The sequence below is a fragment of the Tamandua tetradactyla genome, chromosome 4 (genome assembly GCF_023851605.1).
Source record: "Tamandua tetradactyla isolate mTamTet1 chromosome 4, mTamTet1.pri, whole genome shotgun sequence".
Taxonomy (NCBI): domain Eukaryota; kingdom Metazoa; phylum Chordata; class Mammalia; order Pilosa; family Myrmecophagidae; genus Tamandua; species Tamandua tetradactyla.
In genome coordinates this window covers 128,741,809-128,768,238 of record NC_135330.1, presented here as the reverse complement: position 1 = coordinate 128,768,238, position 26,430 = coordinate 128,741,809, and the positions used below count along the sequence as shown (strand labels likewise).

General features: G+C 36.0%; 1 long non-coding RNA gene across 2 annotated transcripts in view; it reads left to right on the top strand.

The window, feature by feature from the left end:
* The window catches only part of LOC143679347 (uncharacterized), a 57,051-nt gene that overhangs the window by 17,202 nt on the left and 13,419 nt on the right, over positions 1-26,430 (top strand). The window contains exon 1 of one of the 2 annotated variants that reach the window (XR_013173673.1): positions 3,877-4,023. The exons of the other annotated variant lie outside the window; for it this stretch is intronic. This is a non-coding gene — a long non-coding RNA (uncharacterized LOC143679347). Of the gene's footprint in view, positions 1-3,876; positions 4,024-26,430 lie in introns of those variants that run through there. 2 annotated transcript variants of the gene reach the window in all.

Here is a 26,430-nt window from a genome sequence, read left to right as displayed (position 1 = left end):
GTAAAACACATAGCTGATAAAGGACTTGTATCCAGAATAAAAGGAAGCCTTAAAACTTTATGATAAGAAAACAAACAATTACAAAATGGACAAAATATCTGAACAGTCATCTCATCAGAAGGTATGCAGATGAAAAATAAAGATATGAAAATATATGCAATATTATATGCCCTTAGGGAATTGCAAATGAAAACAGTGAAATAGCACTGCACACCTATTAGAATGGCTGAAACTCTGAACAGTGACAGTACCAAATTCTGGAGAGAATGTGGAGCACAGAAAACTCTCAGACATTGCTCGTGGGAATGCAAAAGGTCCAGCCACTTTGGTAGATAGTTTGGCAGTTAAAAAAATAATAATAATGAAAGGCTAACCATATGATTCAGCAATCACCCTCCCAGGTATTTCCCTAAAATGAGTTGAAAACTTATGTTCACACAAATAGCTGTACATGAATGTTTATTGCAACTTTATCCATAATTGCCCCAAACCAGAAACCACAAAAATGTCCCTGAATAGGTGAAGGATAAACACACTGTGGGCCATCTGTAAAATGGAATTTTATTCAGTAATAAAAAGGAATGAGTTATCTAGCAATGAAAAAATATAGAGAGGAACCTAAAATGTATACTGCTAAATGAAAGAAGCCAGTCCAAAATCTACATACTGACATTCTGGAAAAGGCAAAATTATAAGAGATATTGAAAAAATCAGGGAATGCCAAGGGTTTGGAGGTTGGGAGAAGGAGGGAAGGAGGATTGAATAGGAGAGGGGATTCTTTGGGACAGTGAATTACTCTGTATGTTACCATAATGGTGAATATATGATGTTTTGCATTTGTCCAAATCCATAGAACCGAAAGAGTAAATTTACACAGGGGGTAAATGTAGTAAAGATTATTGTCTTTAATTATTAATAATGTATCAATATTTCATCAATTGTAACAAATGTACCACACTAATGCGATGTGTTAATAACAAGAATGACTGTTGGAAGGGGAGAAGGGAGTTACGGGGTACGCTGTACTTCAGTTCAAGTTTTCTGTAAACCCAAACCATTATAAAAACATAGTTTATTAATTTTAAAATCACAGAACTTTGTGTACAGGGTTTTTCTATCAATATAAGCATTTTTTATATATTTGGCTTTAGTTCAAATATTGTTCATATTTATGTCAATATCCATTCCTATATATTTAACAAGCAGAGAAAATTGTATCTTGAAAGATACTCAGCAAATTATTAATATTGGCTACCATTAGAATGTAAGAAGGAGAAGAATGCTTTGATATTAAGGCACTATTTAAGGATAACAGCATTTTAAAATAAAGTGAATGTTATAAGGCCAACAATGTTCTGTTTTATTCCCAGGTGTCATCAAATTCAGTCATTAATTACTTTTTACTACGTATAGTAAATATTTCTTTTTTCATTTTTTCTCAAGCTTTTTAATTCCAATTAGAACTATGAGACTCACATAGATACCAAATTTTCGTTCAAATTATTTTTTTCTGTTTCATTCTTTTTTGTCAATGAATATCATTGAAAGTGATAACATTTCTTTATACATGTATAGGGATGCTAAAAGCAAGTGGTACAGAACACATCTTTCATTGAAAATGTTTCAAATTCTCCTTTGATTAAAAAAAGACAGAAAATAAACAAAATGTCAATCTCTGATATTTTAGAGCAATTTTCTCTTATTATAATACCTCCACATGTATTTTATAGTAAATATAAGATAATGTTAACTTTAATTGTCTTTTTCTGTTGGAACAAAAATGAGTGATGTGGGAACTGTGACCATGCATGCTATACACACAGAAAATTTAAGAAGGATAGGATTTCTTAACTAGCATCAGGACCTTAATTTTGTAAGAAATATAAATGCATTAAAAATAACAGAGTAATGATGTCCGGAAGCACATGACAAGATGAATGAGCCTTGAGGACGTAATGCTGAGAGAAATTAACCAGACACAAAAGGACAGATACAGTATGATTCCACTTTTATGACCAGCATAAAGGTATAATCAGAGGCTTATAATACAGAAAACAGGGGACTTAGAGATACATAGAAACTGGAGATGGGTGAACCTTTAACTAAGGAGGTTGAACTCCAGTGTAAGGGAATAGATAGGAGCAAAGGGGATTCTTTAGTGGGTCTAGAAGTAATATTACCATATTGAAGATGAACAAGATTGAAAGGGATTGTATGTCCCACTGACTCACACTAGAAATATGAATAAGTTCTTGTAAGAATTACTTCAAAGATATGATTCTTATATAAAGAGTGTTTAAGTCCAGGGTATGGGGGAAAAACTGCTATTGTATGCTATGAGCTACGTTCAAAAGGAAACCATCAGCACTACCACAGCAACAGCAGAGGTAAGTAATGGGGTGAGGGACATGAGTTAAGAGGAGGTTTAGGTTTCCTATTTGGTGAGGGTGTGTTTATCAGTTTTCTGACTCTTGGGAACAAAGAAATTATCTAAAATTGAGAATGTTGATGGACTGTGGACTTTGGGCCCTCTACATGATGCCCAATGAATGTTCGTGGCTAAAGGATGCACTGATAGAGAAGTAGATTGGCAAACAATGGTGTATATTTATGAATGAAGGTTGTGCTGCTACAAAAAGGAGCCATGTCGTGAGACATGCAACGATGTGAATGAACATATGGGACACTTGGTGAGACCAAAGAAGCCAGGAACAAAAAAACAAAATTGGTGTGGTCATTTTTAGAAAATGCTTATAAGAAAACAGAGGCCTAAGCTTTTAGAGCAGACACATTAAGTCCGGAGTGGTGATTATTATTTCTGGATTTTGAGAGGCTGTTTAATATATATAACCAGATATTTAAAGATAAGAACGAAGCTGAACAGGTTGGGGTTAAAGTAATTCAGAACATAGGGGTAAGGAAGACAGTGTCTATACATTAGAACCACAAATACTCTATGAGACCAATGGAAGAAAGTTTTATTTCATCTTGAACTGAAATTTTCTGTAGTGTATAATCTAATTCAACCTATCTGTATAGCGCATTTGAACAATTGAAATGCAGAAAGCATAGAATAAAGAAATCTTATCACTCTCAATGATATTCATAGAATAAAGCATAGAATAAGAAAGAGCTCCTTTAATCCTGTATAGATTATTGCAATGCCTGGAAACATCCTAGAGTATATTAAGCAGATAATCAAAAAGTATTGGCAGAGTCCCCTGAGGGAAGGGAGAAAGCAAAAAACCATCTATACCATGTGGAATTAATTAGCAACTAACTTAAAGTAACATGAATGTATACTTGCTGTTATGATTCTGATGAATATTCTTTAGGGGATATGTAGGAAATATAAATAAAAGATCCCATTGAAAATAGCAAACTCAATTGTTTCTTCGCTTCTAGTGTAAAACTCTTAATGATAATATATTAAAAGCATAGGAAAACACCTAAAATAAAACAAGATCTAATGCTCTTTGTGTTCACTTAATGCCCTGTGACATGGATTTATAGTGTAATTTATCATAAGACACAGATAAGGAGCCAAAGTGGCTAAGCTGACAAGTTTAATTGATTATACCAAGTAAAAATACAAGAAATGTCTCTGCCACTGAAACATGCTGGAGTAAAGAAGTATGCTATTTATTTTAAACTGAATTACAATAAAAGAGAAAACTGAACATCGTTGAATGCTACAGTAGTTTGATGAGAGTGCTGGTTTGAAACTTGTTGTGTACCCTAGAAAACCTTCTGCTTTACTCCTGTTTCAGTATTGCGGGGTAGGATTTTTTTATCAAGTTGTTTCCATGGAGATGTGACCCACCTAACTGTGGGTGGAACCTTGGATTAAGTGGTTTCCTTGGAGATGTGCTTCCATCCATTCAAGATGGGACCTACTGGAACCCTTTAAGAGGGGATTATTTTGGAAAAAGGTTCAGAGCTGACACAGAGAGAGTCATCTGGAGATGCAGAAGGAAAACGCCCCTGGGGAAGCCATTTTGAAATGAGAAGCTGAACGAGAAGGTTAGCACATGTCGCCACGTACCTTCCCAGCTGACAGAGAAACCCTGAATATCATCCGCCCTTTCTTGGGTCAAGGTATAACTCTCTCTGGATGCCGTAGTTCAGACATTTTTAAGGCCTTAGAACTATAAACTTGTAACATAATAAATGTCCTTTTAAAAGCAGTTCCATTTCTGGTATCTTGTATTACAGCAGCTTTTCTACTAATTTTCTAAACTAAAACAGTGAGTATTTAAATTTCACTGCAAGTAAATCCAAGGTCACAGGTGAGGAATGCTTTATCTTCTTGTTCTAGTTTGTAAGCTGCCAGAATGTGATACACCAGAAACAGAATGGCTTTTATAAGGGGGAATTTATTAAGTTGCAAGTTTACAGTTGTAAGGCCATGAAAATGTTTCAATTAAAGCAAGTCTATTAAAATGTCCAAATTAAGGAACCAACAAGAGGTTACCCTCACTCAAGAAAGGCTGATGAAGTTCAGGGTTTCTCTGTCAACTGGTACATGGTGAACATGGCAACATCTGCCAGCTTTCTCTTCAGGTTTCTTGTTTCATGAAGCTCCCCCAGGGACAAATTTCTTCTTCATCTCCAAAGGTCTCTGCCTGTGTGGGCTGCCATGATTCCTGTGGCACTGCCATTGCTCTCTCCAAAATGAGGATTCCAGTAAGCTAATCAAGACCCACCTAGAATGAGCAGAATCACTTCTCCCTCTAATCAAAAGTTAATCCCCACAACTGGGGTGGTGCAACAGTGACTCAGTGGCAGGACTCTTGCCTGCCATGACGAAGACCAGGATTTGATTTCCAGAGCCTGCCCATGCCAAAAAAAGAGAGTTAGTACCCACAATTGGGTGAGTCACATCTCTGTGGAGATAATCTAATCAAGTTTACAACCTATAGTGCTGAACAGGGATTAAAAGAGATAGCTGCTTCCACATGATGGATCAGGATTAAAACATGGCTTTTCTGGGGTATGTAATCCTTTCAAGCCAGCACACTTCTCAATCTATTTTTATTGTACTACTTCAAAAAAGTTAATGGCTAGGGTTTTCCTTTTAAGCTATTGAATGGAGCAAAGTTAGAAAAAACATACTCTTTCATATTTGTTAGAGGTACTTTAGAGAGAAGGAAATGGGTAACTTCATGAGACGAGACAATTTTCATAGAGATTTTAAATATGCAGTTTAGTATATGGAAGAGAGCATTTTAAGGAAATTTTGTATCAATTAAAATAGATTAGTTTTGGCAATTCACTGCTACTACTTTGTACACATTTCTCAACCTCCTTTGGCCTCAGTTGTTCATAAAGACAAAAATACACTACTGATGGCTTTGAAGGTAATTATATAAAACACGTAACATAGTGTTCAATAAATTCCCACTGAACAAAATGCATTTCTTCTGAGGCAGGGTTTACATCTCTATGACTCAATTACATCTTCCTCATGTAGTAGAAATTTATGCAAGAAACTCGATGTCAGAAAAAAGTGTCTGACATGAAATACCATTATTATTATTATTATTTTGCATTGAGACATATTTAATGACTCTAACTAATTTTAAGCTTCAAGGCCAAGAAAGAATCAAATAATGTCTTCAGATGGAACCTATATTTCTATAAAATGTGCACATGTATAATAATTTTGCATTCTTTTTCTTAAAGTGCTTCCTTTTGCAAAATTATATAAACCTTAAGCTTCACCAAACTGAAATCTTCTTCTGGGCAAAATGTATACAAAATCTTTTTGAAACTACTGATGTTGCTTTGCTTTTCAGATAAGGTCATAGATTCCTACATTTCAAAATGATTTAAGAATCATTTAGGTAAATCATACTTGATGACTGAATCACTTTAAAGTATCTGCTCATAAACCTCTTTGGGGAAAACACTGGTAATAGGGGTAAATTTTAGACAATGTTGTTTCCTTTAATCAGAAAATTGCTCACTTGCAGCCAGTTGATCATTGAATAATAAATGCATTTCCATGAAAATATAATTCCAGTTATTTCTGACACATTAATAATCAAACATGACAGGTACATGTTTATAAGCAATTATTAAGAATAACACTGGTTTTATTTGGGAGCTTTATGCCCTACTTAGACATGTGGGTACAGCAAAGATATTAAGGGTTTAAAAGTTGCTTTAGTATGTGTTGTCAGCATTTTCTTAACCATTTTTCTTATAGCTAAAATATTGATCAATTAAATATAGCTATTCAATGTATTCATTCATTAATAATTTATTGAACATGTTGATGAACTTTTTCACAGTTCTGCACTAGAATCAGTGAGGACAAAAACAAAATTATCTTCTTCCAAGTGGTTTGCAATTTAGGCACAGAAATAAAACATGAGTGATTCTGCAATTAAGCATAATAATTTTCTATTTCCTCCCAAAGAGGCCGAAATAGAACCTTTATGGAAATAAGTTGTGGACTAAGTGTTCAGAAAGCATTACAGTCTCAAAACCTATTCAGATATTCTTCAATCTGCAATAAATATTTAAAGCTGATGAAAATTAGAAACAGCCAGATACCTTATTTTTCTGTTTTAATTTTATTTGGTTTTCAAGAGACCCAATGATGGTAATAATTCCTCCCTCTTGTCTAGTACTTTTGCAAATGTAAATAGCTAGAGAAGACATAGAGGCTTTCGATAAACCCAGGTCTAAAAGTTAGAGATGCAGCGTTGACCCTTAACAAACAGCGGATTAAAGAAAGATAAGGTTTGTTTTATTTTTTTCTCATTTTACAAGAAGCCTGGAAAAGGCAGTCCAGGCGGGTCTGGCAAACTCGTTCAAGGATATGATCCTGGAAGAAGGCTCTGTCTTCCAACCACTCATTCTCATGCTTATTTTCTCATAGCTACAAAATGGTTCTCTCACCTCCAGTCTTGTCTCTGTATTCCAGGCTGGAAGAAGGAAAAAGGGTTGCAAGCTTTTTCCTCACAAGTATTTGACTTTTTACCTAGAAAGGGAGACATTTTTAGCAAATGTATACCTGCAAATCAATAGCCAGAACTATTTTAATGAGCTACCTCTGGCTGGAAAATGGCTAAGAAAAAATATTTACCTCTCTAAAGTCTGTACCAGAGGAAGCCAAGAGAAAGTAGCTTGGGTTGGGTGATGAGTGTATTCCACATGAATGCAAGCAAAGCGGTTGAAGAAGATGTGGGTCTCCTTTTTTTCTTTTTTTCAAAAAATGTGTAAAGCCTTCCTATAGATGATCTAAAAAGCTATTTTATAAGCTGGTGTGCTGGCATAGTTAGCATCTTCTCCCATGTTCTATTTTCTAATCATTATTACTGTTGTACTTTTCTTCTGATTGCTTTCTCCTGCTCACTTTCAGATGGCAATCTCAGGACAAATCATAATAGCTTTCACATTTTTTGAGCCATTTTCTGTTACAAATATTATTATCCTAATGGATAGATGGCTGTGTGGTAGTCACTGACAATGGAAATGCAAAGTATATTTGACAAGGAGAGGGCTCCAGAATGAGCCAAAATAGTCTCAGCAATTATAATGTAGATTGTCTAACTAACAGTCAAAACTCCAAACCAACATACCGAACATGTAAGATCGGATGGCTGTCTAAAATGTTCTTCAATAATGACCTTATAACCACTTAAGCTGTGGACACCTAGCTTGAAGAAAACCTATTTTATCTTGAGCTAAGTAATTTATTTAAAATATCTTAGGCTATGGTGAATATATTTTAAAATTTGAATTTATTTTAAATAGCTAATTCTTGGCACATTTAAAAGATTTTAGTCCGCACGTGCCTTTGTTGTTTTAAAGACTTGGCATCTTTAGTGCTAATATACTTGATTACTAAAAATTTTTAAAATTTAAATTGTACAAACTTTATGTCAGGCATTTTCTATATGCATTACTTATATAAACAGATTTAATCATCATAATGATTCTGTGAGGTAGTAACGATTATTTCCCTCATTTTATATATTAAGAATATAAAGCAACGAAAGTTCAGTAAATTTCTCAAAGCCACACAGGAATTGGCAGGCTGAAATTTAAATTGAGAAAGTCTGCCCCATAATCAATGCTCCTAACCTTTCTATAAGTCTGCCTATCTATAAAATTAAATACATTTTTTAGAGAGCAGAAACTACTATTGATATGGTCTTGTTAATTGCTTTTATCAGGGCTGTACGGAAAACATTTTGATTTAGATGTGTCTTATTTCTGGAATAAGGAAGACTATGGAGCAGTTTGTCTAAATGTGTGGAATTTAGGATACTGCTTTATTCACATTGTCTCCTTAAATATTCATTGGTGACATATATATCCCATATTTATGATATTCATGATTTATAAATAAATAAATATGTTTTTGTCAATGGGAAACAGGATAAGAAAGTTGTATGTCTTGTTATTCTGCTGCTAATCTCTTTGTGAAACTTTAATAAACTGCAGTAGAACCAAAGTATGGTAAATTTAATACAGTGGAAGAGAATAAAACAACATCTGCCACAAAAATATCATCACCAGCTCCATATTCTCAATGGCTTCTGCAAGCTGGTAATAAGCAGATATAAATGATTTGACTCTGCCAATTTCTAGTTGTGCAGCCAGTGTAAAATACAGGGATTATAAAATGTTCCTCTGTCACATATTTTGGCTGTGATTGGAGTATCTAGTGAAATATGGGATTTTATTCTTAGCACTTTAAGTTAATAACAATAACTGTAAAACTAATATTGTTCTTTCCAGTAATTGCCGTCATCCATCATACTGCCCGAGTAATGCAGGAACAAATATGTACCACTTTGTTTCGGCGCAGACTCCCGGGTAAAACCATGATATTATTACTGAATCTTTTCTACTTAAAGCATTATTCAAAGAAATTATGTAGTAATGAAATCATATGTTTAAAGGGAAGCATACAACTAAGAGTGTAATAATAGTCTTATGTTTTACAGCAATCTTGCCACCCTGACCTGGTAATCTGTGGGTATTATTATAAATATAGTAGACTCCTCACAATATAGTAGGGAATGATTAGGATTTATCCAATTTATAGTTCCTGTAAATAAACATTTTTTTTTCCAAAAGAAGAAAGAAAAATACAAACTGGGGGATACATTTTCACACAGCACTCTTGTCCCCAAAGCAATTTAAGAAATCTTAATGAAATTTTCGTGTATTTGCTTCTAATACCACCATATGATTTTGCATTCTTTAAAAAGGGCCAGATAGAATCATGAGTAATACTGAAAGAGAAATTTTAAAGTATCCTTCTTTTTTTCTGGGCTAATATTTATGTTTATAGTAAATTTGTAAGTGGAACTTTTTTGGGCTTCAAATACTACTTCCTTTCCAGCAGGGCACCACCTTAAGAACAGGCGAGTCATTTTTAATGTGCAATTTAAAAATAGCTCACTGATCAAATCGAGTGACAACTCCAATATTCATTCAAATTTTTCAAATTATCTCGGTTCTTAAGTCTCATTTCACAATTACTTGAAGGTGAAGGTATACCTGGCTAAGGGAAATCCTTTAAATTTCAACAGATAAGACCGATTGATTAAGATCAACCAGAAAGGGAAATTAATACAGGATGTAGAAGTGGCAAAACCCTTCTTCAATGATGCCATATTAGGATGGGCCTCAGAAAATAGCTGGAAAGAGGATCAGAGATTGTGGGGAATTCAGGAATTCTCTTATCTCTGCTTACCTTTGTGCATTGCTTTTCCCCCCTATTTCTGCAAACTGTTTGGCAAAATCCAGGTTTCACATCATGGAAAATAGCCAGCACTCAGGTTTGCAGCTCCTCCTCAAAAGGAGGCAACCCAACTCTAAATTCTTGGGAAAGAAACTGGCTGGCCCAACTTGGGACCTGACCTTATAACTGTCACAAAGTTAGCCAAGGTAGTTGTAATGAGTAATGTAGTTTGAGTCCTCAAGTTCTTTCCTTCAAACTAAAATACTTTGTTCCTTCCATTTCTATAATTCTAAGCTCTGTGGATTTAGAGGTCCTAGTTTTAAGATAGGAAATAACTACCACTTGCTCCCTGTTCTAAGAGATCAGCAGTCAAGAAAAGGCATCATCGTGCTGGCAGAAGTAGTCAAGATGGAGCTGTTAAACGATGTGGACAGGGAAGAATCTATCTTGCAGTCAAATGATTCACTGGAACATATGTTGGTATCTCCTCGCCCAGTTCTGAAAATAAAGGCCACGATAACCAGGGGTTCAGACACTGCAGAGATGAACGATTTTGGTCACCCTCCTGGTACCAAGTTTGAGGGGGAACAAAATGGGTTGTTGTGAAAGGAGAAAATGATCAATGGCAGTGATAAATGGCAGGAGCGGGGGCTATAGAAGGTTTGCTCATCTTCCCCTTGTATAAGTTTGTACAGGCAGAGAGACCAACCAGAATCCTAGAGGAGCCATTTCTAGATGGGACGGACTTAAAAAACAAATGATGCAAGGAATGACTGTGGTTTACGTTTTGGTGCACCATCTGGATCTTCCTTTTTAGAAGATATTTAGTCAAGAGCTGCCCTTGCACTGACTCCTGATGGCTCAGCTGATGTTATAACCATCAAAACTTTTTTTCACTGCCTCAACATCCACGTTACTCTGGCTGAACCACTTGCCTCAATTCTGACCTTAGGACTAGTTAATAAACAGCTTTTGAGCCCTGGGGCATAAAATCCCACTAGAGCCCAAACCCATATCTGCAGCCACCACCCACATCACTCACGTCCCTCACCTAGAACCCACAGCTGGTCCCCAGTGATGAGCTCATCATCCCCACTGTCCTTTCCCTTTCCGCACGTGTTTGCTTTAAACTGGCCAATCCTTGACTCCTGCGGGAAGTCTACTAACCTCCACCCCTGGGCCACATTGAAGGCATGAGCCCACATATTCCTCTGGCTCTGCTTGTATTCTCCCCCACATGCTGGTTGAACCCCCAAGCCAGTAGTACTTCCTTACAACCCCATGCGGCACCCCTTTCTCTCTCTTTGGGATCTGTAAGTAACAAATTTTCTTTTTCTCATGTATTATGGCTTTTGTTTCCCATGTGTCACACCTGACCTCCATCCTAACCCAAATTTAAAATCCAATTTAACCAGTTCAGAACAGCTGCTTGGCTCAAAGTCATGACCCCTTTGCCTGGTAGCTCACTTGGAATAGCTGGCTTATGGACAAAAGCACAAAGCTATCCCCTTGCCTTAATTCATCTCTAAAGAGCTCTCTGGGAGACCAGTCGATGGCTTGTTTGGAACAGCTTTGTAACTCTTCTCCCTCTGCCTTATCCTACTTTCACAACTCCTACACAATGGATTATTTCTGAGAAGACTCTCCTTTATACTTCTGTAACAAATCTTCATCTCAGTATCTGTTTCCCAAAAGTATCGAACTATTAGAATAATGCCGTGAGAATTAACAGTAAAGCATGGTATCTAATGTCTTTATAAGAACTATATATGTTCAAATTCCAATTCCGCTTCATGTTATATGTGTGCAATTGGTTAAGCTATTTAATCTTTCTTTTCCATATTTTTCTCTAAAATGAAATAAATAAGACTTCATTTGAGAAAAGTGTGATAATTTTAGGAAGTACTTAGAGCAACTGCAAAAACCAAGATAGTCAAAGAAAGTAAAGTTTTCTTTTATTACTATTATTGTAACTAAGAATATTTCTTCAGGGGACTCACTTTTGAAATCATATTAAATGGGGAAAATAATATTTAACAGAAAAGAATGGCAAAATACAGTAGTGACTACAGCGGTCATTTTAATGTTTTTCTATATTATAGACACATAACATTTATATAAAATTCATATTACATGAATATTGTATGAAATGTATGTATAGTTGAATCAAATTCTTTTTTCTTAAGGTAGCTTAATCACTGTTTTGTTTTGTTTTTTGCATATGGGCAGGCTCTGGGAATTAAACCCTGGTCTCCGACATGGCAGGCAAGAATTCTGCCATTGAGCCACCACTGCATTGCCCTAATCACATTTTTAATATGTGAAACTATACGAATGATACAGTGAAAAAATATATATTGTATATTCTTATTCATTGAATAATGTGTGTGTGCATTACATGGTTTGATGATATATTTATCCCTTCAACTCTTTATGACACTAGCTCTCTATCCCCAGGAAGTAATAATAGCATGACAAATACATATATAAAGGATACGTGCCTTTAAAATTTAAGAACCACCTTAGGCATTAAATAAACTTTAAAAGCAAGGAAATCAAGGGAGTTTTCAAATTGAGATGTGAAGCATCACCTTATTTACGAAATAAGTAATTTTAAAATTGAAGCACAAACTTCTAAATGTGAAAAGAATTAATCAGTTCCTTTATTTGTGAACTTGTACTTATGAGCATATAATTTGGGGACATTATAAAGAGTAATATGCTCTGGCTGATTTGCCTTAGCTGATGAGAGTGGATAGTGTTCATCTCTTTCTAATTCTGCATTCAGTGATTTCATGTCAGTAGCCTGAAATCATCCATGTAAATGACAAAGAAATTGGCAAAAGCTACAAAATAGGACTCCCCTAGCATGCCAACATTTGGAGAGAATGGAGTTGAAAAACTTAGGAAGAGGCATTTATAAAGAATAAAAGTACATAATGTTTATTCTGTAAGATTAAAATGGCAAACTGAGTATTAATCAAATGAAAGTAGCTACAACTTTAAAGTGTTTTTATTTGTTTGTTTGTTTGTTTTATTCTAGGGAGTATTCCTCACTTTACATTAGGGTGAACTTTGCAAAAAGTAAAAATTTTAAATGTCAACATTCTAACAAATAACACCTTATCATTCAAATTTCTAAATGCCAAATATAACCTATAGAGTCAGCATGTCAAACTATGTATCAGAACACATTTTAATGTAGTTTGTTTGTTTATTCATCAAATATTGTACCAAGATGGCCATATGCTTTGCAATGCATTATATTTATAAACCTGGAAGGGTCTTTTCCCCCCAGGGGCTTAGAGTATAGTGGCAAAACCTCAGTAAATATGTGAAAATGTGCCATGTTAGAAAAGGAAAAGAACAGATCTACTTAGAAAGGCTCTTTGGAGAGAACCTCTTTAGATGTTGATATTTAAACTGAAATTTGGAGGAAGGAAAGAAACAGGTCTTGTGAAGACCAACAGAAATTGTACTCCTGGCAGGTGGAACAGCATGAAAGGGCAATAAATAGGACTGTTTTAGGCTTGTTTTAGGAATGGAAAGCAGGGCATTTTGGCTAGAGCAGGATTGTGACTCAGATATCTATTGGGAAGAAGCTGGTTGGGTAAACGAGTGAATTAGAATGGTGTCCTTAGCTGAATTCTTTGCACCCAGATGTACTTCGTTTGCATACTAATGAAATCTTAATTGTTTCTTCCTATAGGAACACTCTCTGATTGCATATTAAACACATAGGAATATTTTTTCACTAATGCCAGAAAATACGCTCTGTCCCATTTTTTGTGTGTGTGTGATCCTCTGAGTCCATCTTTTATTTTCTCTCCCATCTCTGCAACACTGGAAACAACAGGGAAAATGCAATGATAAATGACAAATGACAGCAGATCTCAGGATCAAGGTAACAATATTTTGGAGGTCTCTGGTGAATTGAGAGTGCACACCATATGTAAAGGTTGCAGTCACTACTCAACCCAAGTGATTTTGACGTGAAAGAGGAAAATTCCAGAGTAGCTAGAGGTTATGATTTTTAAAGAGTAGCTTAAGTCTACATTTTTACATGTAATCTCCACAGATTTCAATATTGATACATAGTTCAAATTAGTAAGCCCACAAACAATGTAGTACATGTTGTCAAGATTAAACAATACTCTTCTCCATTGTCAAGGACTGTGAGGACCTAAGATTTTATACAATCTGCAAGATCAAAGTTAGCCTATTATTTTCATGGAGGAAGTATTGGACTCTAATGAAGAGATGAACAACGGCTTATTATTCACACACTGACAGTAACCAGAATATCAATGTTTCTATTATTTCCCCCAGCCTCAATTACCACACATCAACACAAAGCGTGCCAGATAACAACCTACATATGCAGTGAATTACACTGCAGAAAAGCAACCTTCTGTTTAAGAAACCCAAATCTGTTCTAATGGGCAGCAAGTAAGTCTGATGATTTTCTCCTTGAGTAGAGGTCATCTTTATCTTCCCAGGCTTTGAGCTATCCTACCCTTTGCTCTATATGAAGCAAAGACATAGAAACATACTCAACAAGGTTACCTATAAAAAAAGGACAGTCAGTGCCTCTGCTTGCAAGATGTATAGAAGCATGATTCCCATGGAGAATTGTCTTCCAACATCCACGGGCTTCTAACTTACAACATCTACACTAAAGCGCGATGAGCAAGAAGAGAGTCACTTAAAATGATATTGTAGGGACAGGCAAGACCAGCTTGTATAGGGCTTACAGTCCATAAAAAAGGGAGTCTCCTTTATACTCACAAAATGGAAATACTTTGATGAAGACTAAGGAGAAGAATAACATGAGCCACTTTGTTTTTCAAAAGATCATTCTGGTAATTAGGTGCAAAGTGGACTTGAGGGGACCAAAGTGACAGAACTGGATCATTTAGGAAACTAAAGGAGATGTCTAGACATGATACCTGGCTAGAGCGGAGCCAGTGCAGCTAGAGGAAAGCAGATTGATTTATGGTATCATCTAGAGGCTGGATCTATAGACCTTATTGATGAAGGTAGAGGATAAGGATAAAGGATAGAAATTAATTAAGGGAGCCTTATAGATTTTGGTTTGAAAAGCTAGATGGATATTAGAGTTTGATTAATGAAATATTTATTTAATTCTTATTTGAGAGGGAAAAAACTACTGAAGGAATATATTTCAGGGAAAACCATGAGTTAAATTTTAGACATATCTTACACGCCTACTAGATATTCATGGAATGGCATTGGGTAGGCAGTTGAAGATATAACTTGGAAACTCAGAGAAGAGTTTATTACATGCAGAATATTGGAGCGTTTTGCATGTAGATGACATTTAAGTAATGAACGTGAAAGGGATCACATCAGTAGAGAATAATGAATAAATAAGGAGCAATCTAAAGGCAGATTTCTGGAGAAACCCGATTTTTAGAATGTTGATGGGGATTTCAGAAGCAAAGGAAATGAAGAAGTAAGTACTCAGAGAGTTAAGGGGAACACCAGCATATAGACAGGGTGCAATAGAGACTAGAGGGATTTCTGGGAAGGAAGTATCAACTGTATCGAATGCACTTAATGAAAGTTACTTGAGATGTGCCCACTGGATTTCCAAGCAAGGAGGGGAACGGAGGGGAAGAGAGGAACAACGCAGGACTGGTGAGGGTTGAGATGAAATGACAGGTGAGGAAGTGCAAAGAGAATAAGGAGGTAATGTTTTTTAAATATTTTCTACGAAGAGAAGAGCAAAAGATGAATTAGTGCTTCAGTATGATTAAGAATCAAAGGCAGGCTTTCCTTTAAGATCAGTAATATTTTAAAGGGTCATTAATTCCTAATAGGAATGATTCTATTGAGAATGAGGTATAGATAATGTAGGAGAAAGGAGGGAAATTGAAGTCATTTAAATGTGATCCACAGCATCCATGGAGGAATTGAATTTTGATTAGAGGTGGAACTCTTCTTTTACTTTTCTAAGACAAAAGTGGGAAAAGATAGGTTCAGGAGCAAATTTATTAAACATTTCAGATTAAAGGAAGGTAAGGGTATTTATGTCTCCTGGTTTTTATATTCTCAATGGTATGAAAGGTAAAGTCATCGGCAGAGAACAAAGGGATGGGCAGTTTGAGAAGAAAGGAACGGTGTAATATAATTGTAGACAGTAAGCTAGTGATGTTTGTTCAATGCCTACATGAGGTTAGTATTCATGAATCTATAGTACTGTCATTCCCAGGATGTGCGAGTTTCTCCAGGAATATTCCATTTTACTAGTAAGGCACAGAGAAGATTGATGTTTATCCATGGTTGGAAATGTACCAGACAAATCTGAGGGAGAAAGGAAAATGAGAGTTAAGGAAATATCCAGGATTTCAGTATATAATAAAAATAATCATCATGGGTGATTTCTAACATTTACAATTTATAGTTCTGAATCTATAAACTTAGGTAGAGCACAGTAGTCTGCAATGTTGCCAGTGGTCATTGATTGTGTGAGAGATTGTAGATGGGTGATTTCTATCATTAGACAGTTTGGGAAACATTGTGTTAGAATAAGAAGAAATAGGGAATGATCTGAGAAAAAGGTTCGGACTGCTAAATGTTTCCTGATTGTAAATGGGAGGTGAAGACTTAGAGGGAGAAGTAGCAGGGGCAGGACAGTGAGCGGGGCCAGGAGGCACACATCTGTAACGATGAAGTCAGAACTTGATTCTAACAATCCAAAAATTAGTGTTGGGGGGGGAGGGGTTAGCAAAGATGCTGGCTGTGAAAATGGAAATCTGAGCTCCTTCAGCTGATCCCCTCTTCCTGCACCTCCTTACCTTTAAATCGAAAAGAATGAGTTAATCCCACCTTGTACAGAGCACTGCCTGAAAGCCTAATTGATTATTGATATTTCTAAATTCTAGGTGCATTTACAAATGTAACTGTTATATTCTCGGCTTTTCATGCTATAAATAAACAAACAAACAAGGTATGTTTCTTAGGCCTTGCAAGATCACAGTGTATAGGCTATTATGGTGCCGGTTGACAGATTTAGAAATTGCACTTAGAGATGGGATGGTGAACCAAAGGAATTAATAGATAAGAAAGAGCAGAGTAAATACCAAATTTGTTATGCTAACACCACTATTAACATAGATTTTCCTGAAAATAAGAATGGACAAGTTGGCTATTATTATATATTATTCAGAGCTCAGGCATAAAATGTAGGTGAAAATAAATTGCATATCGACTAAGTAAGAGACATTGCCATCATGGATGAAATGAAACTATCTTTCTCGTGTACTAGCCTTCTATCACTTTTGACCTGCTTTTCACTCTTGGTTGAGGTCTGACCATTTTCTAGGACTAGCTCTGATTCCAAGAATCAAATAACACAGAGTCCTATTACAGAGCATTGGGCTCCAGTTTTCTTCTTCTACCTTGTAATCTTGACAGAGTTCCACTGAAACCTGTGATGGTTTGAAGCTCTACGTACGCCAGGAAAACATCCTTAAATCTGATCCATCCCTGTGGCTATGATCCCATTATAGGTAGGATCTTTTGGTGAGGTTACTTCAGTTGGGGTGTGACCCACCCACCTCAACAGTGATGAGTCTGAATCCTATTACTGGAGTCCTACATGTGGGATGCAATTGAGAGAGAGAGAGAGGAAGCCTCAGGAGGCAAGAGGCTGAACATTGACAGAACCTGAAGAGAAGGGAGAGACCAGAAGACACCACCATATGCCTTGTCATATGACAGAGGATCCAAGGGTTGCTGGCAGCCAGTCCCAGAATACCACTCTTCGGAGAGAAATAACACCTTGACGATGTCTTGTTGTGGACATTTTCCCAGCCTCAAAACCATGAGCAAGTAAATTCCCACCGTTCAACTTGACCCATTTCTATAGCATTTGCTTTAGGAAACTAAAACAACATCCCTCCAATTTCTTGTTTTTCATTACTTACAATTTATTGGATTCCCACTAATGAATACCTAAACCTCATTTAGTTTACCATACATGTAGTCTTAAAAAATCTTATACAAGTTACCTCATATTTAGCAATATTGAATCCACTCATAAAATAAGTTTTTGCATTTATTATTATAAGAAAATCTGAAAGACAGAGTCCTAGAGATTCTGCTAACTAGTATAAAATATTTTATTACTACAGCAAACCTTATTGTGTCTTTTAGCTCTCATTTGTGATGGTGAATCAGATTCAGAATGATTTTTTGACTTTGCTTTAGGTCACACTGCTTATAAGTGACTGAATCAGGAGACAAATTGACATATTCTTTCTACTTACTACAGTTTCCTTTGCTATAATTTGCAAAGTAATCCAGTTATTTCCTGCTAAAAAATAAAATTCCTACATTATAGACAGACTATGTACAACAATAGTTTTGACACAGGACAAAATAATAGTTTCAACTTAAAATTAGCTTAAGTTTTTGAGATTAAAGCAATGGATCATTTTTAAAGTGAATAATTTGATTTTCATGAAATAATTCAGCAACTATGGTAGGAATTTGTAGGATATGTAGCATTTTGGGGGGAGGGGGCAAGAATGATAAACATGTGGGAAAACACTCCAGGGGGAGACTTTAGGATATGATGAGAGTGCAAAGATTGGAAAACTCAAGATATGTACAAAGAAGGAGTGAAGCTTGGCCAGTACAAATGAGGGAGTTGTAAAATACAGGAATGAAAATGATAATCAGTACCAGTTCATAGAGAATCAGAATAAGGTACTGGATTATTAAGAATCAGATTATATTCTAAATCAGGAAATTGGAGCTGTGCTGTGTGTTTAATCTGGTAGAAGACATTAGGATGAAATTAATATAAAAAGGCCTGAACTGGCTAGTGGTTATGAGAAAGAAAAAGACGATACAGACTCATTAAATGGATGGGATGGAGTAGTGGGATTCAACAATAACAAATAGATTTCCAGATTGAGTAACATGATGATCTTATAACCAGATATAGAACTGGCAGAAGTAGAATATGGGAAGATGGTTAATTATAAGTTTGTAGTAGGACAATATGGAATTTCCTGAAGGAAACTGGGGATTACATTCAGTCTTGCACACCTGAAGTTCAGAAATCAGAAATATATTTGAGAATAATTTTTAGGAAAATCAACATTTACCGTTAACAATTATGAGTAGTTACTAAATGCCAAATACTGTTCTGTCTTATAATTATTTTATTATATTCCCAGCACAGATTTTTGATGCTGAGGAGTACTTTAAAATAGCATTTTAATAGATGAAGAAACTGAAGCTAAGTAATTTGTTTCCAAATTTGTCAATGCAAGTGGAAGTCATGAACCATACCTACAGTTTGATTCTAGAATCTTTGCTCTTAACCATTATACTACCCAACCTCTAATAAGAGAAGATGAAAGAAAGACAAAAAAAAAAAAAAAAGATAGGAGGGATGTCCAGAGGGTTATAAAAGAAACCACAACACCTTGGCTTATAAAAGGCAAAAATGGATGGCACAACCATTTGCTACAAAGAGTTCATGAGGATGGTTACTGAGAAATAGCTGTTGTATTTGATTACAAGGAAATAATCATTGACCTATGACAAAGCAATTTCAAAAAAGAGGTGGAAATGAATGGTATGAAGGAATATGCAAAGCTGCTCCTTTTTTGTGAAAATTCTTTTCTCCAGTAGAAAACGAAGAAGAAAACAAAATTATTATCTCAGACAAGTAATTATTGAGGACAATTATTGTAAACGTTAATCATGATGGCATAAAAAGGAAAAGGGAAAGAGAGCATAAATAAATCTGACTGATGGAGGAACTTCCCAGAAGAAGTAAGTGGTGAGCATGTCCAGAGGTGCTAGTTCTGGAAACAGGAAGGGAAACCTTCTTATTTAGAAAGGATATTGAAAAAGGTGGGTGAAGACATGGAATGGCTAGAGAGAAGGAGCAGTTCAAATGAGGAAGTTGCTTATTCTTCTCAGTAAAAAACGGATTTTGCTGGAATACACAGTATTCAAGGAAAGGCCAAAAAAAATTGGGCAAGACTTAAACATGTGCCAAAGTCAGAGTAAGGGCTTTTTCAATAATAAAAAGAGACTTCGAAAGTAAGCTTTGATAAGTCAATAGAGGCAGTCTCAATGGCACTTTGTGTTCCACAGGGGGGTAACGCTATGTCTCTATCACACTTTAAAAGAAAAGAAAAAAAAAAGATGTGTATATAAGGGCTAACACATACACATAGTAGGAAATTCAAATCTAGACACTGACAAATGTCTCCTTTCCTTTCTCATTAACCAAATTTCCAGTTAACTTCTCTGAAAGCAAAAAAAAAAAAAAGCAGTTTCTAAAGGATACGATGACAGAACTTTCTGTGTAAGTAGTACTGTATCTTCTTGCTCAGCCCCACTCTTAAAATAGGAGTTCTCAAGCTTTATCACACATAAAAATTACCTGGGGTTTGTGTCAAAATTGCAATTACCAAGCTACATTGCAAAATTATGATTCAATAATTCTTGGGAAGTTCTTTCAGGGTTAAATATGCACAACTCTAATAATTGATAAAACATCTAGGAATACTTATTCCAACAACCATTTCCTCTATATGAGAAAAATATGTTTAGTGGTAGATTAATTAAAAATTGAAAGTCCTGTGCTCCCTTTTGTGCTTCAAATGGAAAGCACAGAATGAAAAAAATCTATTCAAACATATAAGCCCCAAGGTGCAATATGTATGACCATTATTCAAAACTAGACCAAAAAAATTTTTTAAAAGAGAAACCTTATAGTCCGAAGAAAAATTGGACTTAATCTTAAAAGAGCAACTTTAAGATTTAGTAAAGTACTCAGTGACCTTTTTTCACTTCGGTTTGAAAAATCTATCACGTACGAAATGAAGTATTGTGTTGAATGAAATTCCATGCAAATACATGTCATTTTTTTATCTTTTGTACTGAAAAATCTCCAAAAACTCCGTGGGCTTGTCATAGAACAGCAGCTACATTACTGAGCAATTCTAATATGTCTGAATCAGTTAAAATTCTAAATTGCTATATGTTTGCTGGTGACAAAATATTTTGCATGTGAAAAAATATCCTATGAAAGACAATTACAAGAATGGTGTCTTATAGGATATTGATGATATAAATAAAATATAACCTATTTTTAGCATCTTTTAATTTGTGCAGGTGTATTTTTTTGCAAAATGACAATAATATAGACTTTTTAGGTACATAATCTCTCACATTTTGTTTTTAAACTTGCAATTATATTATTCAGTGTTAGAATATTTTATGGAATCTATGTGAAACATCCTATTTAGGAAATTTTACTAGCACAAATAGAGGGCATTTAGATCTAAACAATTAGTTTTGATTTGTTTTATCAAAACCAAATAAATCCATACCTATGCAAGAATGACTTAAGCTTCCCTCCTAGGCATTTTAATATTTTAAAATCAAATGCCCAAACCCTAAATATGGGCAGACTGTATGATCTTTAAGTTAAAAGAAGATCAAAGGTTTATTGGCCTTAAATAATTATCAAACCATTTGGTCAAATCAGATGAAAAAAGCATCACCATTTCATAAATATTTGAATACCTTTTATTGCCATGCTGTTTACTCACATGCTAGTGAATAGTGCACAGTAAACCTCAGATACAGTGAAGCGCTGTCCATGCACTTGTTTTCATCATAGCACAGACACATTCCCCAGAATTTTGCAATGATCATTTCACAATGTTTTAAAATTATGGAAAATAGCTAATGTGTGGGAGACAAATAGAGAAAAAAGGAGAAAAAAAGGAAACTATTTTGTGAAATTGAAATGACTTTAGAAAAATACAGGATGCAATTTTTCATTCACAGATAAGTGGAAAGAAACATCATTTTGAAGAAATGCAAGGGAGCACTTTAAGTACAATTATGTCCTGTGCTGGATGTGTAGGGCCTGAGCCACACAGCACTCGTTAGAACTGATGAGGCCTGGCCTCTCGGAGCATTCAACATCGCAATGAGAACACTGCTGTTAGTTTTCTACAAAGAGGATGAAATTGTGGAATTAAGATGTTGACTGTACATTGCCCCTTAAAAAATATGGAACGAAACATTTACTCAGAATGCACATAAAACTACTAGCTAGACAGCCTGCAGATGTTTAAATATCTGTCAGTTACCTCTTATTTTTTTTCTTTGCCTCTTATATTTTTAACTTTTGCTTTTGTACGTTTAAATCAGGTAAGTTATCTCCTTAATTCTTGACAATACTTGAATAGACAAGATGCCCAATGTCTGAAAAAAGAGATTTCCGTATTTGTCTTAACGGCTTTTTTTCTCGTTATGTGAAAAGGACAATATAGAATCCTTCCTCTCTAGAGACTGACAGATCTATTAAGGTGTGTGTTTCAGTGAGTGGAAGAGGGATTAGCATTTGTTTCTACCAAGTAAGCATGTCATTTAACTAGGTCAGTAAATAGACAGCTTTTATGTGAGTTACCCGAATCAGCCAACTTTAATAGGTAAAAAAATTCCAGTTTAGAAACAACAAAGCTTGTGGATCCATCATGAAGACAGCTGAAAAGAATGAATTGGCCGAGTCATGGTTCAGTTTGGCAGCTGCATGAAGAAATACACGGCATTACATTTGTTTTGGGAGAAAAATGCTCATTTAATTCTTATAGAGAACGACAACGTTTTGTTGTATACTTTCAATTTCGACTTTCGTTTAGGACACTAAGTCCTTCAGATACAAAAATGAAAGGACACTAAGTTAAAAAATTAATGAGCATGAACAATTAAATATATCATGAGATGTTCTGAACTGCTTTATATGGGAATAAGGGGAGTCATAGGTGCTTTCAAATTCCTTCATAGTCAGGAATTGTTACTCAGGTCTCAATTCCAAGTTATTAAAGGAAATAGTGCATATCTTTTTGACTTAATGAATATAGGGCTAGCCATAATTGTGTGTAACCAATTAGATAATATGTGTTAGAGAAAACAGAAATAACTTCTTTGTTTTGTTTTGTTTTGTCTTAAACAGTAATTGGCTAAAAATGTTTTTTTCAGTTTTTATCTTTTTGCAAATATTTTTGAACCTTTGTGAAGGTCAAATTATTGAATAAGCATGGTATATATTTTAAATCCTGTTATAAAATAATAGTGTTTATATGAGACACATGATTAGCCAGGGCACCAGAAAACAGCACTGTTTGTTCTTAAGTGTTACATGGTACATAATATAATGAAAATATGAGCACACTGAAGAAAAAAAATTGCCTCTCTGCCTTTCAGGTATAAAATCCATAAACTGAAAGAAAATGAAATTCGCTTTGTATTGATGTCTTTTACGCTCTTCTTTTTGACACCATTGCATTCTGGTCAAGCTCTAAGTATATTATTCTGTGGAGGGATTATTTTTATATCTCTGGGTCAATAGAAAGCTTTCTGGTTCAAATGTTTATATCACAGTTACTTTATTCAAGACAGGCAATGCATTTTGTTATGCTTATAGCAGTGAAAATGGGAAAGCGTTTGAGAAAAAATATCGTAATGGTGAAAATGGCCTGTCCTTAAAATAATCCCCATGCAATTAATTGTATTAAGACATTGCCACCATTCTAAGGATTTCTAGCACTTGTCTTAGCTTTAGAAGAAAAGTTTGTGTGGGCTCGATTTTTTTTTTTTTTATGATTCTTGCCATTAAAATCAGTGATAGCTAAGCATAAGCAACAAAATTTGCTAAAAAAGTTCTTAATTTTGGTTTCAATGTGATGTATATATTAAGAACCAACTCACTGGAATTGCGAACCCCCAAAATAATTTATGGATTTATTCAGCATAATTTCCCCATATCACAGTAAAGAACACACAACATATGCGTAATATCTACCTGTTTAATTAATTAGTTAGAATATTAGGCAAGCAGAAAATTAAACTAAAAAATGTTCATGGACCTCCTGAAAAAATAGGCAATACATAATAAGAAATAGATGAAAACTGAATTTTTATTTATTATTAAAAAAAATCAGGCCCCGCAGCAGCCGAGCCGCCCGACCTCCTTCCCCCCCCTCCTCCCCCTCCTGCTCCGGCTGCTCTCCAACCACCACGGTGCCCTCTTCCCCCACCTTCACCGTGCTCCTCCGCCACCAGCCTCGACAGCCTTGCCGCCCTCATCTTTCCTCCTCCAGAACAGCTACTGGGGGACTGGAGATAATACAGAGCAGCTCCCAGAGCCACGAGGGAGATCAAAGGGACAGCATACCCCATCCTGGAACGGCTGACTATCTGGGAGAACCAGCTCCGGTGAGATCACCAAGGGGCACGGGCTTTCCTGGGTGGGATGGCAAGCGACCGGAGTCCCTCCCTTCCACCTTCCCAGGCCAGCTGGTAGAATTGGACAGGCGGTCCCCTTAGGACGCAGCGGCTGGTGCCCCCACCACACGAGGCCCCCCGGAACAACTGAGATAGTTGGGTCGGAAATCCCCAGACTGCGGAGAACAGTGACCGGGGGATCCCTTCCAAACACGTGACTCCCCCGTCGGCTGGGAACAGTGCACTCTCCCGGGCTGCGACAGCTGGCGCCCTCCCGCCACGCTTGGTGCCCCGGGCCGACTAGCTAATTTGGCCGGACGCTCTCCTGTGCTGCGACGGCCGGCGACCCTCCCCGCATTCGGAACCCCAGGCCGGCTGGCATTCTTCCAAGACGCTTCGGCTGCCGAACCTCCCCTACGGCGAGAATTTTCCAGAGTTAAGGGACCTACAGCAACTTTCACTGGTGGAACCCACAGACAAACGTGTGCCACGAGCGCCACCTACTGGGCAGGATAAGAAAAACAGAACCAAGAGATTGCACAGAAAAATCTTTCAACCTGTGGGGTCGAACACCCGGGGAAATGTGACTAAATGCCCAGACGCCAGCAGAAGATAACGGATCACGCTCAGAAAATTGAACATATGGCCCAGTCAAACGAAGAAACCAATAGTTCAAATGAGATGCAGGAGCTGAAACAACTAATGCTGAATATACGAACAGAAATGGAAAACCTCTTCAAAAACGAAATCGATAAATTGAGGGAGGACATGAAGAAGACATGGGCTGAACATAAAGAAGAAATAGAAAAACTGAAAAAACAAATCACAGAACTTATGGAAGTGAAAGATAAAGTAGAAAAGATGGAAAAAACAATGGATACCTACAATGACAGATTTAAAGAAACAGAAGATAGAATTAGTGATTTGGAGGATGAAACATCTGAATTCCAAAAAGAAACAGAAACTATCCGGAAAAGAATGGAAAAATTTGAACAAGGTATCAGGGAACTCAAGGACAATGTGAACCGTACAAATATACGTGTAGTGGGTATCCCAGAAGGAGAAGAGAAGGGAAAAGGAGGAGAAAAACTAATGGAAGAAATTATCACTGAAAATTTCCCAACTCTTATGAAAGACCTAAAATTACAGATCCAAGAAGTGCAGCGCACCCCAAAGAGATTAGACACAAATAGGCGTTCCCCAAGACACTTACTAGTTAGAATGTCAGAGGTCAAAGAGAAAGAGAGGATCTTGAAGGCAGCGAGAGAAAAACAATCCGTCACATACAAGGGAAACCCAATAAGACTATGTGTAGATTTCTCAGCAGAAACCATGGAAGCTAGAAGACAGTGGGATGATATATTTAAGTTACTAAAAGAGAAAAACTGCCAGCCAAGACTCCTATATCCAGCAAAATTGTCCTTCAAAAATGAGGGAGAAATTAAAACATTCTCAGACAAAAAGTCACTAAGAGAATTTGTGACCAAGAGACCAGCTCTGCAAGAAATACTAAAGGAAGCACTAGAGTCAGATACAAAAAGACAGAAGAGAGAGAGATGGAGAAAAGTGTAGAAAGAAGGAAAGTCAGATATGATATATATAATACAAAAGGCAAAATGGTAGAGGAAAATATTATCCAAACAGTAATAACTCTAAATGTCAATGGACTGAATTCCCCAATTAAAAGACATAGACTGGCAGAATGGATTAAAAAACAGGATCCTTCTATATGCTGTCTACAGGAAACACATCTTAGACCCAAAGATAAATATAGGTTGAAAGTGAAAGGTTGGGAAAAGATATTTCATGCAAACAACAACCAGAAAAGAGCAGGAGTGGCTATACTAATATCCAACAAATTAGACTTCAAATGTAAAACAGTTAAAAGAGACAAAGAAGGACACTATATACTAATAAAAGGAACAATTAAGCAAGAAGACATAACAATCATAAATATTTACGCACCGAACCAGAATGCCCCAAAATACGTGAGGAATACACTGCAAACACTGAAAAGGGAAATAGACACATATACCATAATAGTTGGAGACTTCAATTCACCACTCTCATCAATGGACAGAACATCTACACAGAGGATCAATAAAGAAATAGAGAACCTGAATATTACTATAAATGAACTTGACTTAACAGACATTTATAGGACATTACATCCCACAACAGCAGGATACACCTTTTTTTCAAGTGCTCATGGATCATTCTCAAAGATAGACCATATGCTGGGTCACAAAGCAAGTCTTAACAAATTTAAAAAGATTGAAATCTTACACAACACTTTCTCGGATCATAAAGGAATGAAGTTGGAAATCAATAATAGGCGGAGTGCCAGAAAATTCATAAATACATGGAGGCTCAACAACACACTCTTAAACAACAAGTGGGTCAAAGAAGAAATTGCAAGAGAAATT